Source organism: Dendrobates tinctorius, unplaced genomic scaffold (genome assembly GCF_039654945.1).
Source record: "Dendrobates tinctorius isolate UK_male_01 unplaced genomic scaffold, ASM3965494v1 ptg000151l, whole genome shotgun sequence".
In the NCBI taxonomy this organism is placed as follows: Eukaryota; Metazoa; Chordata; class Amphibia; order Anura; family Dendrobatidae; genus Dendrobates; species Dendrobates tinctorius.
This window is the reverse complement of record NW_027361818.1, coordinates 7,172,297-7,185,968: the sequence shown is the minus strand read 5'-3', so window position 1 is coordinate 7,185,968 and position 13,672 is coordinate 7,172,297.

The following is a 13,672-nucleotide window of genomic DNA, read 5'->3' as shown; positions in this document are numbered from 1 at the left end:
CTGGACCGCGGCCAGGTAAGAAAAACTTTTTTAAATTTTTTTTTAAATTTTTAAGAACGGCAATCCGGGGGGCCCGGGGGAGACTGAGACATGGGGGCAGAATGCTGGACATGGGCAGAATGCTGAACGCTGGGGTAGATTGCTGGACATGGGGCAGAATGATGAACACTGGGGCAGATTGTTGGACATGGGGCAGATTGCTGGACACGATGGGGCAGATTGCTGGTCATGATGGGGGCAGAATGCTGGACACGATGGGGCAGATTGCTGGACACGATGGGGCAGAATGCTGTTCACGATGGGGCAGAATGCTGGGCACGATGGGGCAGATTGCTTGACACGATGGGGCAGATTGCTTGTCATGATAGGGGCAGAATGCTGGGCACGATGGGGCAGATTGCTGCACACGATGGGGCAGATTGCTGGTCATGATGGGGGCAGAATGCTGGACACGATGGGGCATAATGCTGGACACGATGGGGGCAGAATGCTGGACACGATGGGGGCAGAATGCTGGACACGATGGGGGCAGAATGCTGGGCATGATGGGGGCAGAATGCTGGGCACGATGGGGCAGAATGCTGGGCACGATGGGGCAGATTGCTGGACATGATGGGGCAGATTGCTGGGCACGATGGGGCAGATTGCTGGAGATGATGGTGGCAGAATGCTGGACACGATAGGAGCAGAATGTGACAGTGAGACACAGGAGGGGGCTGAATGGACACGGGGGCAGAATGTGACAGTGAGACACAGGAAGGGGCAGAATGTGAGGCACGGGGGCAGAATGTGACAGTGAGACACAGGAAGGGGCAGAATGTGAGGCACGGGGGCAGAATGTGACAGTGAGACACAGGAAGGGGCAGAATGAGATACGGGGCATGATTGGAGATATGGGGCATGATTGGAGACACAGGGGGCAGGATCAAAGACATGGGGGCATGACTGGAGACACTGGGGACAGGATTGGAGACAGATGGGGCAGGATTGGAGACAGATTGTGCAGGATCATGGGGCAGGATGGATACGGTGGAGACAGATGGGGCAGGATGGGGAGATCATATGGGGCAGAATGGATACTTATGAGGGCGGGATGGGAGAATGGATGACTGAAGCCAGGAATGAGACACACGGGCGCTAGGATGGGGGATATTATTACCACAGGGTCTAATTAAGGGATATTATTACTGCAGTGATGTATTTATTTTATTTTTTGAGTATACTGTTTTAAATGGGGGGAGGGTGGTCCTGTTACTGTGTAGAGTGACACTATGTTACCTTTTTTTCTTCATGTGATGTAATGTAGAAGTTTGGAAAATTAAGTAATATGTTCTGCAAGCGGAGCTCTAGGTAACTGTGTTATTTCCTGCAGAGACGAGCCCTGGCTGGAAGACGTGATGGCGGTCTGTGCTGGATGAAAGATGAAAAGCAAAGATGAAGGACTTTACCTAGAGACGTCACTGGTGAGTTAGTGTGTCACCTATACACCGACACTATACACTGTATAGAGGCCTTGTGTATAATGTCATTGATCACGGTATTACCTGTACTCAGACACTGCATACTAAGTACAGATCTCCTGTGTATAATGGCACTTATGGTGATAGTATCGTGGTTTTTTTTATTACTGATCAGTATTGTAGTATTCAGTCACTGTGGTGGTAATATGTGGTCTGGTCATGGTGCGGTGCTGTTCCTTGTATGTGATATTATTCGGTCACTGTGGTGGTAATATGTGGTCTGGTCATGGTCTGGCGGTATTTGTTCCTTGTGTGTGGTATTATAGGTCACTATGTGGTCTGGACATGGTGCGGTGGTATTTTTCCCTTGTTTTCGTCCCGAAACACGAAACCCAATGTAAGTCAATGGGGAATAAAAGTCGGCAGTGAGAGGAGGACAGGAAACACACCTACAGTGCCCATTTGAATGCGAAAAGCATCAATTCTATTTACTTAAGCTTGCCAACCTTATTAACTTCATAATACAAGTTACGCACTGAAAAATGGGGGTTATTTGGCTAAAGTTGTGGGGGGGGGAGGGCTGGCTCCAGGTTTTTATGTGCCCTGGGCGAAAGAGTGCCCCTTTAACACATACCACAACTCATCATGCTCCGATATGGCAGAGAAATAGCGGTATAGTACAATGAAAAATACTTCACTTTTTACATCTCATGACAAGGCCCATCTATTTCTCCATACAGAATCATTGGTCCCATATAATGTTTGAAACAGTATATGATGAGCTCCACATAATGCTACAGTATATGTTGGTCCCCATGGATGAAGCTCCACTGTCTTATGGGCCCAAATAATGCTCCAAACATAATGGGCCCCATTTCTAATGCTCTAGTGTATAATGGGCCCTCTAAATGCTGCTCCAGTGTCTGATGTCCACCTTTGGAATGTTCCAGTGTATGGTGGGCCCCATCTATCATTCTCCAGAGTATAGTGCTCCCCAAAAATTGCTGTCCCAACATTGAAAACAATGAAATAAGTCTCCTCGCTAGGGAATCCCTGTACTAGTCTGGACTCCTCGTCATTCCCATCTTCCATCTCACTGCACAGTATTTCAACCTTGCAAGTGCTGTGATCCTGAGCAAGCAGGGGGGGCCCACTCGTTGGAACCGGCACTGGCACAGGGCCCCTGATAGTACGGTGGTGTGTCTGATGGCGGGTGGGCCGAACCTGCACTTTCATCTGCAGCTTCCTCTTTGTCACCGTGTAAGATGGAACTGTATATGGGAAGGGTAACCTGAGTTTCATCAGGGTCAGATTCAGGCCGTGTAGCGTGCGAGGGGAATGTAGTGGTCTGGGTCAATGTACCAGCAGATTCATCGAGCAGTGGCTGGGCATCAGTGCACTTGTGTCGCCCCCAGGAGTACGGTCGCCACAGTGGCATTACCTTCCTCCTAGGGAGTGTGATGTCATGCTTGGGAGCAACGAAGGATCTCTCTAGCAGGTTAACTGATTGGGCGGCGTTATTCCCACGAGTCATGACCCTCCAAACAGCGTTCATGAAGGCAAAGTGTTTGTTTTACGTGGGCAGTATGGTTGCAAAGCTGAACCTTAAAGGAATGTCCAGAAGGGCACCACCAGGAGTGGAGCCTACGGTTTAATTCGACTCCACCTGGGAAACCTCAACCATGCCAGCTACAGAACAGATGCACACATTGCAAGCTTAATTCCGTTAACGAACGAGACTCCGTCATGCCCCGCGGTCCGAGTCTGGCTTACTAGAGGGACACGTGAGGCTCTGGCACATGAGATTGGCCAATAACTGGTGTGTCATGCCCTTACATGTCCGTGGCTGCATGTGCGCTACACTGAAAAGGCCAGCGTTTGTCGCTTACAGGTGCAGATAACCCGCTGAACAACATTAGTGATGGGGATCTGTGATTACAATTATTACCCGCGAATGATGATTTCCCAGTAAGTGCAGGTCAACCGCAGTTCCGGAATTAGGCCTAACCGTCATTCCTGAAAAAATGAAAAACTTACGTGTGCAAACCACAGGTGCTGTAGCTTGCTTAACAGCTCGCCAGCCGTTCTCAGGCCCAGTATGGATTACACGTGATTGCACAAAGGTGAGAAAGGGTACCGTATCCCCGGATAACATGTATGGATAGCATAGTGTACACATTCAAAATATATGTCTATACATCAGGAGGCAGGCTCAGACGGTGTTAGGCCCAGTATGGATTGCACGTGATTGCACAAAGGTGAGAAAGGGTACCGTATCCCCGGATAACATGTATGGATAGCATAGTGTACACTTTCAAAATATATGTCTATACATCAGGAGGCAGGCTCAGACGGTGTTAGGCCCAGTATGGATTGCACGTGATTGCACAAAGGTGAGAAAGGGTACCGTATCCCCGGATAACATGTATGGATAGCATAGTGTACACTTTCAAAATATATGTCTATACATCAGGAGGCAGGCTCAGACGGTGTCAGGCCCAGTATGGATTACACGTGACTGCACAAAGGTGAGAAAGGGTACCGTATCCCCGGATAACATGTATGGATAGCATAGTGTACACTTTCAAAATATATGTCTATAGATCAGGAGGCAGGCTCAGATGGTGTCAGGCCCAGTATGGATTACACGTGATTGCACAAAGGTGAGAAAGGGTACCGTATCCCCGGATAACATGTATGGATAGCATAGTGTACACTTTCAAAATATATGTCTATACATCAGGAGGCAGGCTCAGACGGTGTCAGGCCCAGTATAGATTGCACGTGATTGCACAAAGGTGAGAAAGGGTACCGTATCCCCGGATAACATGTATGGATAGCATAGTGTACACATTAAAAATATATGTCTATACATCAGGAGGCAGGCTCAGACGGTGTCAGGCCCAGTATGGATTGCACGTGATTGCACAAAGGTGAGAAAGGGTACCGTATCCCCGGATAACATGTATGGATAGCATAGTGTACACATTCAAAATATATGTCTATACATCAGGAGGCAGGCTCAGACGGTGTTAGGCCCAGTATGGATTGCACGTGATTGCACAAAGGTGAGAAAGGGTACCGTATCCCCGGATAACATGTATGGATAGCATAGTGTACACTTTCAAAATATATGTCTATAGATCAGGAGGCAGGCTCAGACGGTGTCAGGCCCAGTATGGATTACACGTGATTGCACAAAGGTGAGAAAGGGTACCGTATCCCTGGATAACATGTATGGATAGCATAGTGTACACTTTCAAAATATATGTCTATAGATCAGGAGGCAGGCTCAGACGGTGTCAGGCCCAGTATGGATTGCACGTGATTGCACAAAGGTGAGAAAGGGTACCGTATCCCCGGATAACATGTATGGATAGCATAGTGTACACATTCAAAATATATGTCTATACATCAGGAGGCAGGCTCAGACGGTGTTAGGCCCAGTATGGATTGCACGTGATTGCACAAAGGTGAGAAAGGGTACCGTATCCCCGGATAACATGTATGGATAGCATAGTGTACACTTTCAAAATATATGTCTATAGATCAGGAGGCAGGCTCAGACGGTGTCAGGCCCAGTATGGATTACACGTGATTGCACAAAGGTGAGAAAGGGTACCGTATCCCCGGATAACATGTATGGATAGCATAGTGTACACTTTCAAAATATATGTCTATAGATCAGGAGGCAGGCTCAGACGGTGTCAGGCCCAGTATGGATTACACGTGATTGCAGAAAGGTGAGAAAGGGTACCGTTTCCCCGGATGACATGTATGGATAGCATAGTGTACACTTTCAAAATATATGTCTATACATCAGGAGGCAGGCTCAAACGGTGTCAGGCACAGTATGGATTTGACGGCCCAGACTACACAGCGGAGGAGCAGGGAGAGGTAAAGATTGCAAATGCTGGGGCCCTGCCCAAGCAAGGGGGGCCCACTCGTGGGCGTCGGTACTGGCACTTGGGCCCCTCATAGTACGGCGGTGTGTCTGACGGCGGGTGTGCACCACCACCGTCAGAGACACTTGATTGCACTATGAGGGACCCTGTGCCAGTGCCCGCGCCCAAGAGTCGGCCTACCCACCTGTCCAGGGCAACGGCACTCGCACGGTGTCGTGCGCTAGGTGGTGACCCCGGCCATGGGGGGGGGAGGCAGCACAGTTAGGGAGTTTTAGAAAGTGGCATATGTTGATGTTGGACATTCAGCTGATGCAAAAGGTGAAATAGGTCAAGTCCCAGGAAGAGGTGGACCAAAGCAGGCCATTTTTCTGTCACCCTATGTGTCATCAGGGGAAGGTGGGACAAAATCCTTGGAAACCCATGCATGGTTCATTTTAATGAAGGTTAGATCATCCACATTTTGGGTTGACAGACGGGTCCTTTTTTCTGTCAGGATTGATCCAGCTGCACTGAAGACTCTTTCCGATAGCACACTTGCAGCTGGGCAAGCGAGCTCCTGTAAGGCATATTGTGCCAATTCAGGCCAGGTGTCCAGTTTAGCGGCCCAATAGTCAAAGGGGAATGACCTGTGTGGGAGAACATCGATATGGGAGGAAAAGTAGTTTGTAACCATAGTTGACAACTGCTGTCTCCTGTCACTTTCCATCGATGCAGTATTACCAGTTGTGTGAGCGGTACTTGAAAAATCAGTCCACAACATTGTCATGAAACCCCTGTCTCCAACACCACTTCTGCTGTGTGCCCCACGAACACCTCTGCCAAGCTGCCCCCGGCCCGTACGGCTCGTGTGAGAACCATCACCGCTGCTGTGTGCTGGGAATGCCTCAAGCAACCGATTTACCAGAGTTGCTTGTTTATTAGCCAATATTAGGTCAAGGTTCTCCTGTGGCATGATGTTTTGTAATTTGCCTTTATAGCGTGGATCCAGGATGCTGGCCAACCAGTAGTCGTCATCGTTCATCATTTTGGTAATGCGGGGGTCCCTTTTTAGGATCCGCAAGGCATAATCTGACATGTGGGCCAATGTTCCCGGTGTCAATGATGCACTGCGAGTGCTGGGTGGAGGAGCACTTTCTGGCAAATCCACATCCCTCCAGTCACGCACAAACCCTGTACCAGACCTTGCCACGCCAACATTTTCACTTGCCCCACGAGATGCATCCTCCTCCCCTAAGTAATCATCCCCATCATCATCCTCCTCCTCCTCTTCTTCCTCCACCTCGTCCAGGAGAGGTCCCTGAGCAGACAATGGCTGAATGTCATCAAGGATTCCCTCCTCCTCTTCCTCCTCGTCAACATTGGCTGCAGACGCCTGCTCCTTAAGGTGCGTCAAAGTTTGCATGAGCAGACGCATAAGTGGGATGCTCATGCTTAGGATGGCGTCGTCTGCGCTTACCAGCCGTGAGCATTCCTCAAAACACTGAAGGACTTTACAGAGGTCTTTCAGCTTCGACCACTGCACACTGTTAGCGCGGGTGGTCAGGAGCGGGAACTCCGAGAGTGGACCCTCTGGACCGTGGCACCGAGGGGCCCCGGGCGAGCTGCCAGGTGGAACCGACCCCTATACAGGGACCGTTAGGAGCAGGCCCAGGGGTTCGAGTACCACGGTAGCCGGTACCGAGAGGGGCGGCTCAGGATGGACCGGAGTAAGACTGAGACTGGAGTTGGACGGCAGGAGCACTGAAGACAGGACTGGAGTAGGACGGCAGGAACACAAGGCAGGGCTGGAGTAGGACGACAGGAACACTGAAGGCAGGACTGGAGTAGGTCGGCAGGAACACAAGGCAGGACTGGAGTAGGACGACAGGAACACTGAAGGCAGGGCTGGAGTAGGTCGGCAGGAACACAAGGCAGGACTGGAGTAGGTCGGCAGGAACACAAGGCAGGACTGGAGTAGGTCGGCAGGAACACAGGTAGCGGGACTGAGAAAGCTGCTGTGAGGAGCAGCCGAGACAGGAACTGCAGCAGCAGTGTGTGCACGATGGAGCGAGGCCAGAGTGTCAGGAAACACAACGATCAGGCGCCTCCCTCAGGGGGAAGCGGCCTGATATGGCCCCGTCTGGTCAGCCATTGGTGCACAGGTGCTTCCGGGTTAGGGCACAGCCGGAGCATAAGAAGCAGGAAGGAGGCGTGGCCGCGGCCTATGGCGCATGCGCATAGCATGCAGGGAAGGCATCGGTCGCGGACCTGTCTCAGGTGACCGCCGCGGCCGTCGGGTGGAGAGAGGCTGCGGCGTGGGAGCGGAGGGCGACTGCGGCGTGGGAGCGGAGGCCGGGTGAGTATTGCGGAGCGGTGTAACAGTACCCCCTCCCCTAAGCCGCCCCCCCCGGAGGTTAACAAGAAACCTCTTGAGGATACGGGGAGCATTAATATTCTCCCGAGGCTCCCAGGATCTCTCCTCAGGACCAAAGCCCTTCCAATCGACGAGAAAGAAAGTCCTACCTCTAACCCTTTTCACAGCGAGGATGTCCTGTACTTCAAAAATGTTGTCGGCCCCCACCGGCTGAGGACCAAGATCAAGCGAGGAGTGGAAACGATTCAGCACCACAGGCTTCAGGAGAGAGACGTGAAAGGTGTTCGGGATCCGGAGCGAAGCAGGCAACCTCAATTTGTAGGCAACTTCGTTAATACGTCCCAGAATTTCAAACGGACCAATGTAGCGTGGACCCAACTTGTAAGAGGGCAGTTTTAGTCGGACGAATTTGGAGGAGAGCCAGACCTTGTCGCCAACACGATACGGAGGAGAATCCAACCTCTTTTTGTCAGCATAGTTCTTCATCTGATCAGCGGATCTCTTGAGTGATGTGTTGGTCTCAGCCCAAATCTTAGAAAATTCCGAGGACAAGGCATTGGCCGCGGGTACCTCAGAGGCAGGGGTTATCGGAAGAGGAACACCAGGATGTCTGCCAAAAACAATGAAAAACGGAGACTTGGCCGAAGACTCACCAGCATGGTTGTTATAAGCGATCTCTGCCCAGGGGAGTAAGTTGACCCAATCGTTCTGGTGGGCGTTAGAGAAGTGGCGTAAGTATCCCGTAAGCGTCTGGTTGGTACGCTCTACTTGTCCGTTGGACTGTGGATGGTAGGCCGAGGAGAAGTCGAGGGAAACGTTCATGAGCTTACAAAGCGAACGCCAGAACTTGGAGGTAAACTGAACCCCTCGGTCAGACACAATGCGTCGAGGTAGACCATGAAGCCTGAAGACTTGATGAATTAAGATTTTGGCCAGCTCTGGCGCTGAGGGAAGACCCGGCAGAGGGATGAAGTGAGCCATCTTGGAAAAATGATCCACCACCACCAGGATGACTGTGCAGCCCGCAGAGCAGGGTAGATCGGTGATGAAATCCATGGCGATGTTCTCCCAAGGAACCGTAGGGACAGGCAACGGAAGCAACAAGCCGGACGGAGATCTCCGTGGCACCTTGTTTTTTGCACAGGATGGACAAGAAGCCACAAAGTCGAGTACATCTTGGCGAAGTGAGGGCCACCAGTAGTGACGTTTGATAAGGTCAAGAGTCTTCTTAGTTCCGGCATGGCCGGCCAGTTTGGAGGAGTGCCCCCATAGAAGAACCTTTTGCTTGAGATTCTCTGGCACAAGCGTCTTGCCAGGCGGAGGAGTAAGCCAGTTCACTGGAGCCACGGTGATGATCCTAGTGGGATTAATGATATGTGACGGTTCCTCCGTGGATTTGTGTGGTTGGAAGACCCTGGACAGGGCGTCGGCTTTGGAATTCTTGTTGCCGGGACGGAATCGGAGCTCGAAATCAAATCGGGCAAAAAATAAAGACCATCTGGCCTGGCGAGGGTTTAGTCTCTGGGCAGACTGGAGATAGGCCAGATTCTTGTGGTCCGAGAAGATGACAAAAGGATGTACAGCTCCTTCCAGGAGGTGGCGCCATTCCTCCAAGGCCAACTTGATAGCCAAAAGTTCCCGGTCACCGATCGAGTAGTTACACTCGGATGGAGAAAAGGCCTTCGAGAAGAAGCCACAAGGGTGCAGGCGACCGGAGACGGTTCTCTGGGACAACACCGCCCCGGCACCAGTCGAGGAAGCGTCCACCTCGAGTACAAAAGGTCGATCGCTCTCAGGGCGATGCAGGACCGGAGCTGTGGAGAAAGCCCGTTTTAGGGTCAGAAAGGCCTGCTCTGCCTCAGGAGACCAATCCTTGGAAGTAGACCCTTTACGGGTGAGCACAGAAATGGGTCTTGTGATCGCGGAGAAGTGGGAGACAAATTGCCGGTAATAGTTGGCGAATCCGAGGAATCGTTGTATCGCCTTTAATCCGACGGGGCGAGGCCATTTGAGGATGGCAGACAACTTCTCGGGGTCCATACTTAGACCAGCGTCGGAGATAATGTATCCCAGAAATGGCAGAGAGGTCTGTTCTAAGAGACATTTCTCAATCTTTGCATACAGACGGTTCTCCCGAAGCCGCTGAAGCACCAGGCGGACACTCTTTCTGTGGGACGAGAGGTCCGGCGAGAAGACGAGGATGTCGTCTAAGTACACGACCACACAGGAGTACAAGAGGTCCCGGAAGATCTCGTTGACGAACTCTTGAAAGACTGCAGGAGCATTGCAAAGACCGAAGGGCATGACCAGGTACTCGTAATGGCCATCTCGAGTGTTGAAAGCGGTCTTCCACTCGTCACCTGCACGGATACGGACCAGATTGTAGGCTCCTCTGAGGTCCAGCTTGGTAAAGACCCGAGCCCCTCTGAGACGGTCAAACAGTTCTGGAATGAGTGGAAGAGGGTACCTGTTCTTGATGGTAATCTCATTCAAGCCCCTATAGTCAATGCATGGCCGAAGAGTCCCGTCCTTCTTTTTGACGAAGAAGAACCCGGCTCCCGCGGGCGAAGAGGATTTCTGTATAAAGCCTTTGGCGAGGTTCTCTCGGACGTACTCAGACATGGCGGTGGTCTCCACGGGAGACAGAGGGTAGATTCTGCCCCTTGGAGGGGTTGAACCAGAAACAAGTTCAATTAGGCAGTCAAACGGCCGGTGTGGAGGGAGGACCTCCACTTCCTTCTTATCAAAAACATCGGCGTAGGAGCTGTAAGCTGGAGGAAGACCCGGGAGGTCTGGAGGTGACCGTGGAGCGGCCGCCAGGCGGACAGGAATCAGACAGCGAGCTTGGCACGGGTTCCCCCAGCGGAGTATCTCCCCAGAAGACCAGTCGAGAACAGGCTGATGAGTCCTTAACCATGGAAGACCGAGTAGAATGGCGTGAGAGAGCTTAGGTAAAACGTAAAAGGCTATCTTTTCTCGATGTAAGGCTCCGATTTGCAATTCCACCTCTTCAGTGACTAAGGTGACGGACACCTGTAGCGGTTTGCCATCCACGGTGGCAATCTGAATTGGGTTAGGTAGAGTGACTACAGGAATTCGGTATTTGTCTACCTCCTCCGGCCGAATGAAGTTACCCGCTGAGCCCGAATCCACGTAGGCCACCTCGGAACCACGCCTCCCTCCTGAAACCAAAAGCACAGAAATCGTAAGGGGTTGAGAGGAATCATCATCATCACCTAGGAAGGCCTCTCTTACCTGACCTAGGTGGAGTCGTTTCCCTGTCTCTTAGGACAGGTGCGGATATAGTGTGACGAATGGCCGCAATAGAGGCACAGACCTTGTGCCCGTCTCTCTCTCTGACGTAACTTGGCCAACCTGAGATGATCTATCTGCATGGGCTCACCCGAAGAGAGGGAAGAAGATCCGACTGAACGTGAGCTGGCCGACTGAGTGAAAGGAGAAACTGACCTGGAGGAGCGCCTGTCTCTCACTGACTCCCGAGCGCGCTCCAGGAAGCGCAGGTCAATGCGGGTAGCCAGCGAGATAAGGTCCTCTAAGGTGGACGGGGTATCTCGACCTGCGAGTTCATCCTTTATTTTACTAGAAAGACCGCGCCAGAATGCCCCCACCAAAGTTGCGTTATTCCAGCCGAGCTCGGAGGAAATAGTGCGAAAGCGAATAGCGTACTGTCCGACCGTGAGAGAGCCCTGGTGTAAGTTAAAGAGCGACTCAGTGAGAGAGGCTAACCGGCCCGGCTCATAGAAAACCTTACGAAACGTATCCAGGAAAACCGGGAGACTCGAAACGACCGGGTCGTCACGTTCCCAGAGCGGGTTTACCCAAGAAAGGGCCTCTCCCTCCAGATGGGACATGATGAAGGCCACTTTGGCCCGGTCCGAGGGGTATTGCTGCGGCAGCCATTCAAAGTGGAGACTACACTGATTTAAGAACCCCCTACAGAGCTTGGGATCCCCAGTGAAACGAGGCGGCTTGGCGAGGCGGGGCGTCGGAGGAGCAGTAGACGCAGGGGGAGGTGTCGGCACTGCAGCGGCAGCCTGGAGGGCCGACAAGCGACTATCAAAGGAGGCCATGTAGGACAAAATGTGGGTTTGAGTATCTTGCTGCTGACCCAGCTCCTGTTGGAGACTGGCCAGCTGAGTGGCATTTCCAGGATCGGCCACCTGTAAGGCCGACAAACGGGTGTCCATCGACTTCATGATTGACATAATGCGCCCCTGATTCTCCCGTAGGAATAGCAACTCTTTCTGGGTAGCAGCCGTAGTACCGGCGGAGTCCATGGCCTGATCGTACTGTTAGCGCGGGTGGTCAGGAGCGGGAACTCCGAGAGTGGACCCTCTGGACCGTGGCACCGAGGGGCCCCGGGCGAGCTGCCAGGTGGAACCGACCCCTATACAGGGACCGTTAGGAGCAGGCCCAGGGGTTCGAGTACCACGGTAGCCGGTACCGAGAGGGGCGGCTCAGGATGGACCGGAGTAAGACTGAGACTGGAGTTGGACGGCAGGAGCACTGAAGACAGGACTGGAGTAGGACGGCAGGAACACAAGGCAGGGCTGGAGTAGGACGACAGGAACACTGAAGGCAGGACTGGAGTAGGTCGGCAGGAACACAAGGCAGGACTGGAGTAGGACGACAGGAACACTGAAGGCAGGAGTGGAGTAGGTCGGCAGGAACACAAGGCAGGACTGGAGTAGGTCGGCAGGAACACAAGGCAGGACTGGAGTAGGTCGGCAGGAACACAAGGCAGGACTGGAGTAGGTCGGCAGGAACACAGGTAGCGGGACTGAGAAGCTGCTGTGAGGAGCAGCCGAGACAGGAACTGCAGCAGCAGTGTGTGCACGATGGAGCAAGGCCAGAGTGTCAGGAAACACAACGATCAGGCGCCTCCCTCAGGGGGAAGCGGCCTGATATGGCCCCGTCTGGTCAGCCATTGGTGCACAGGTGCTTCCGGGTTAGGGCACAGCCGGAGCATAAGAAGCAGGAAGGAGGCGCGGCCTATGGCGCATGCGCATAGCATGCAGGGAAGGCATCGGTCGCGGACCTGTCTCAGGTGACCGCCGCGGCCGTCGGGTGGAGAGAGGCTGCGGCGTGGGAGCGGAGGGCGACTGCGGCGTGGGAGCGGAGGCCGGGTGAGTATGGCGGAGCGGTGTAACACACACCTGTCAACTCCATGTCTGCTCTCAAAGTGCCTGGCCGTGTATCCTCCCACAAATGCATTATGGCCTGCCTCTGCTCGCACAGCCGCTCAACCATGTGCAGGGTGGAGTTCCACCTTGTTGCAATGTCGATAATGAGGCTGTGGTTGGGAAGGTGGAGCAATCGCTGCAGCTTCTGCATACGAATGGAGTGTACAGGCGACCGGCGGATGTGCGCGCACAGTCTTCGCACCTTCTGGAGCAGGGCTGTTAACTCCGGAAGCACTGCACCACCAGGTTCAAGGTGTGAGCCAAGCAAGGAATGTGGCTGAGTTTTGAAAGGGCTATGGCTGCCACAAAATTACGGCCATTATCACTAACTACCTTGCCTGCCTCAAGATGTACACTGCCCAGCCATGACTCAGTTTGTCTCTGAAAGTACTCGGCCAGCACCTCGGCGGTGTGTCTGTCGCCCAAACACATCATCTGCAACACAGCCTGCTGACGCTTTCCACTAGCTGTTCGATAGGGGGACACCTCGTGTGCAACAGTGGCAGCTGCAGATGGAGTGCTCGTATGACTGCGCTCTGTGGACGAGCTTTCGCTTCTGGAGGAGGAGGAGGAGGAGGAGGGTCGAACGCCTACAGCCAACTGTTTCTTATACCGTGGGCTAGGCAGCACTGTCCCACCACCGCTGTCCCCTGTGGACCCTGCATCCACCACATTAACCCAGTGCGCAGTGATGGACACGTAACGGCCCTGGCCATGCCGACTGGACCATGCATCAGTTGTGAGGTGCAC